The sequence below is a fragment of the Arachis duranensis genome, chromosome 4, assembly GCF_000817695.3.
Source record: "Arachis duranensis cultivar V14167 chromosome 4, aradu.V14167.gnm2.J7QH, whole genome shotgun sequence".
NCBI lineage: Eukaryota > Viridiplantae > Streptophyta > Magnoliopsida > Fabales > Fabaceae > Arachis > Arachis duranensis.
Window position 1 is genome coordinate 26253008 of NC_029775.3, and position 5291 is coordinate 26258298.

At 35.0% G+C, this 5291-nt stretch overlaps 1 non-coding gene across 1 annotated transcript; it reads left to right on the plus strand.

The window, feature by feature from the left end:
* The first annotated feature begins 200 nt into the window (after positions 1 to 200).
* Positions 201 to 304, plus strand: LOC127747201 (small nucleolar RNA R71). The gene has a single exon (XR_008009004.1). It is a non-coding gene; the product is annotated as a small nucleolar RNA R71 (small nucleolar RNA).
* Positions 305 to 5291: the final 4987 nt, after the last annotated feature.

Below are 5291 nucleotides of genomic sequence, written 5' to 3' on the forward strand. Positions count from 1 at the left end.
TCTGAGGCGTCCCATTATTCACGGAATTCCTCTCAGAAGTGTACATGAATTGGTTATTTGCAACCATGTCAATGAGTTCCTAAGCTTCTGCAGGCATTTTCTTTAGGTGAATGGATCTACCTGCAGAGTGGTCCAATGATATTTTGGAAAACTCAGATAGACCATAATAAAATATATCTAATATGGTGCACTCTAAAAACATGTCAGAAGGACACTTTTTGGTCTTCTGCTTGTATCTTTCCCAAGCTTCATAGAGGGATTCACCATCTTTTTGCTTGAAGGTCTGAACATCCACTCTAAGCTTGCTCAGCTTTTGAGGAGGAAAGAATTTATCCAAGAAGGCCGTGACCAGCTTATCCCAGGAGTCCAGGCTATCTTTAGGTTGAGAGTCCAACCATGTTCTAGCTCTGTCTCTTACAGCAAAAGGGAAAAGCATGAGCCTGTAGACTTCAGGATCTACTCCATTCATCTTTATAGTCTCACAGATCTGTAAGAACTCAGTTAAAAACTGATAGGGATCTTCTGATGGAAGTCCATAAAACTTGCAGTTTTGTTGCATTAGAGCAACTAGTTGAGGTTTCAGCTCAAAATTGTTTGCCCCAATGGTAGGGATTGAGATGCTTCTTCCATCAAACTTGGACGTGGGTTTAGTAAAATCACCAAACATCCTCCTTGCATTATTGTTGTTGGGTTCGGCTTCCATCTCCTTCTCTTGTTCGAAAATTTCATAAAGGTTGCCTATGGATTGTTGTAGTTTAGCTTCTCTTAGTTTCCTCTTCAGAGTCCTTTCAGGTTCTGGATCAGCTTCAACAAGAATGCCTTTTTCCTTGTTCCTGCTCATATGAAAGAGAAGAAAACAAGAAAAGAAGAGAAATCCTCTATGTCACAGTAAAGAGGTTCCTTATTATTAGTAGAAGAAGAAAGGGGATAAAGAAAGGAGACTCCAAGCAGAAGGGTGAGGATAGGGGTAGTGAATTGAGATGAAGAGAGGTGAAGAGAAGTGTTAGTAAATAAATAAATAAATAGAAGAAAATGAGAGAGAGATTTTCGAAAATATTTTTGAAAAGGAGTTAATGATTTTCGAAAATTAAGATAAGAAATTAAAATTAAAATTAAAATTTGAAACAATTAATTAATTAAAAAGAATTTTTGAAAAAGAAGGAGATATTTTCGAAAATTAGAGATAGAAAAGTAGTTAGGTGGTTTTGAAAAAGATAAGAAACCAACAAAAAGTTAGTTAGTTGATTGAAAGAGATTTGAAAATCAATTTTAAAAAGATAAGAAGATAAGAAGATATTTTGAAATCAAATTTTTGGATAAGACAAAATTTTTGAAAAAGATATGATATAAAAGATATGATAAAAAGATATGATAAGAAGATAAGATAGAAAAGATATGATTTAAAAAAGATTTAAATTTTAAAATTAAATTTGATTACTTTACTAACAAGAAACTACAAGATAAGATTCTAGAATTTAAAGATTGAACCTTTCTTAACAAGAAAGTAACAAACTTTAAAATTTTGAATTAATCACATTAATTGTTAGCATATTTTCGAAAATTTTGAAATAAAATTAAGAAAAGTAATTTTCAAAATTTTCGAAAAATAGAAAAAATTGAAAAGGATATGATTTTTGAAAAAGATTTTGAAAAGATAGGATTTTTTTTTAAATTGAAAATTTGACTTGACTTGTAAGAAACAACTAATTTTAAAATTTTTTGACTAAGTTAACCCAAATTTTCGAAATTTTGAGAGGAAAAAAAAAGAAAAGATATTTTTTTATTTTTTAAAAATTTTTAATGATGAGAGAGAAAAACAACAAAAATGACTCACAACATAAAAATTATGAATCAAAACTCATGATGCATGCAAGAACACTATGAATGCCAAGATGAACACCAAGAACACTTTGAAGATCATGATGAACATCAAGAACATATTTTTGAAAAATTTTTTATGCAAAGAAAACATGCAAGACACCAAACTTAGAAATCTTTAATGCTTGGACTCTAACAAACGAAAAATGCATATGAAAAACAAGAAAACATCAAGATCAAACAAGAAGACTTACCAAGAACAACTTCAAGATCATGAAGAACACTATGAATGCATAACTTTTCGAAAAATGCATAATAATTTTAAAAACATGCAATTGACACTAAACTTAAAAATTGACTCAAGACTCAAATAAGAAACACAAAATATTTTTTTTTTAATTTTTTTGTATTTTATTTTATTTTTTCAAAAAACATATAGGAAAAAGAAAATAAGAAATTCAAAATCTTTAAGAAGAATTCCAGGAATCTTTCAATATTAGCCCAAAGCTCCAATCAAAAGGTTGGACATGGCTTAATAGCCAGTCAGCTTTAGAATGGAATTACATGCATTGTGGTGATTAGTTGAAGACCAATTCCAAAGGAGTTTGAATATGGCTTTGCAGCCAGCCAGGATTCAACATGCTTCATGAAACTCTGGAATCCATTCTTAAATGTTTTGAAGCCATAGAATGATTTATTTAAAAAAATTTCGAAAATAGGAATAAAAATTTTTTTGAAAGATTTTTGAAAAGTTTAGTGAAAAGAAAATTACCTAATCTGAGCAACAAGATGAACCGTCAGTTGTCCATACTCGAACAATCCCCGGCAATGGCGCCAAAAACTTGGTGGATGAAATTGTGATCATCAACAATGGCTCCAAAGAGTTGGTGCTCTCAAACGTGAATCTCACTTTGTCACAACTCCGCACAACTAACCAGCAAGTGTACTGGGTCGTCCAAGTAATACCTTACGTGAGTAAGGGTCGATCCCACAGAGATTGTTGGTATAAAGCAAGCTGTGGTCATCTTGTAAATCCAAGTCAGGCGGATTTAATTGGATTAAGAGATTATTAAAATAAACAGAAAATAAAGATAAAGTTACTCATGTAATTCAATGGTGGGAACTTCAGATAGGTGTATGGAGGTGCTGTGTTCCTTCTGAATCTCTGCTTTTCTACTTCTTCCTTCTAGTTTTTCATCACTCCTTTCTATGGCATGCTGTATGTAGGGCATCACCATTGTCAATGGCTACATCCCATCCTCTCAGTGAAAATGGTCCAAATGCTCTGTCACAGCACGGCTAATCATCTGTCGGTTCTCAATCAGGTTGGAATAGAGTCCAGTGATTCTTTTGTGTCTGTCACTAACGCCCAGCCTTCAGGAGTTTGAAGCTCGTCACAGTCATTCAATCCCGGAATCCTACTCGGAATACCACAGACAAGGTTAGACTTTTTGGATTCCTATGAATGCCGCCATCAATTCTAGCTTATACCACGAAGATTCTGATCAAGGAATCCAAGAGATATGCACCCGGTCTAAGGTAGAACGGAAGTGGTTGTCAGAATGATGATGAGTGTCACGGATCATCACATTCATCAAGTTGAAGTGCAACGAATATCTTAGAACAGGAATAAATCGAATTGGATAGAAGATAGTAGTAATTGCATTAAAACTTGAGGTACAGCAGAGCTCCACACCCTTAATCTATGGTGTGTAGAAACTCCATCGTTGAAAATACATAAGTGAAAGGTCCAGGCATGGCCGAATGGCCAGCCCTCAGATCTGAGAACTAAACATCCAAAGATTCAATAATACAATCAAAGATGAAAATACAATAGTAAAATGTCCTATTTATAATAAACTAGCTACTTAGGGTTTACAGAAGTAACTAATTGATGCAAAAATCCACTTCCGAGGCCCACTTGGTGTGTGCTTGGGCTTTCGGGGCCCACTTGGTGTGTGCTTGGGCTGAGCTTGAATGTTACACGTGCAGAGGCTTTTATTGGAGTTGAACGCCAAGTTGTAACGTGTTTCTGGCGTTCAACTCTCGTTCGTGACGTGTTTCTGGCATTTGACTCCAGGATGCAGCATGGAACTGGCGTTGAGCGCCAGTTTACATCATCTAATTAGAAATAAAGTATGAAATATTATATATTTCTGGAAAGATCCAGATGTCTACTTTCCAACGCCGTTAAGAGCACGCCATTTGGAGTTATGTAGCTCTAGAAAATCCATTTTGAGTGCAGGGAGGTCAGATTCCAACAGCATCAGCAGTCCTTTGTCAGCCTCCTATCAGAGTTTTGCTCAGGTCCCTCAATTTCAGCCAGAAAATACATGAAATCACAAAAAAAAAAAACACACAAACTCATAGTAAAGTCCAGAAATGTGAATTTAGCATAAAACTAATGAAAACATCCCTAAAAGTAACTAGATCATACTAAAAACTTCCTAAAAACAATGCCAAAAAGCGTATAAATTATCCGCTCATTAGTGACGTATCTCCCCTTCCCCTTGAGTTCGGCCAATTGGAGTTCTTGGAGGCACAGACAATTTCTGACGTTTTTCTCTTCAGCAGCTCAGTCAGAAAGCTTCTCCGAAACTTTCGTTGTTTTGATTTTGCACAGAGGTAGGTTTGGTAATTTTATAACAATTAAATGTAAATTTGATAAGTGAATGTTGGTTCGATTAATTATTTTTTGAGTTTGAATGAGCTTATGTTGAATTATTATTGAATTATTGTTGTTTGCTTGAGATTTTGATTCGATTATGTATGAACAGCCAGCTGGTGTGTTTTGATTATTTTGGGAGTCAAAATGGATTTTCAAAAGCTTTAAGAATTATATTAGCTAATTTTGAATTAGTGAAGAAATGATTATATTTTGAGTTTTATTGAGAAAATTATTATGCTTGAATTCGATTTATCAAGAAAAAGAGTTTGATGAAAAAGAAAGGGATTTGAATTTTTTTTTAAAGAGAGATTTTGATATTTAAAAAGACCTGGGCAGTATGCAAGAGTTGTGACTTAGTCCCACTTGCTTTGGGTCAAAATTTTAAAAGATTGTGATTTTGAATGTGAGTTTTGACTTGGCAAGGATCGTGTTGGTGTATCGCTTGTCCAGTGTCGCGATGGATGTGGGGGTCGTGGTTGTTTACCACCCATTGGTTATGAACGTGATTGTGGGGATCATGGTTATTTACCGCCCACGTGCGTATTGTTTTTTCAATTGAAGATCTTGAGAGATTCGTGGTGGTGTACTGCTCGCAATGATTGGGTTCGTGATGGTGTACCACCCGCCAGGTGGGATTCGTGGTGGTGTACCGCCCACCAGTTTTCAAAAGGACGATATTTGGGTTAGCTACCGGGTGTGTCGGGTTCTAGAAAAGTAATCGACATGTGAGCTCACGTCAGTAGGACAGACATGCATCATATTGCGTTTGTTTGCTTTGTCTGGTTATGCTTAAGTATTTTGGTGT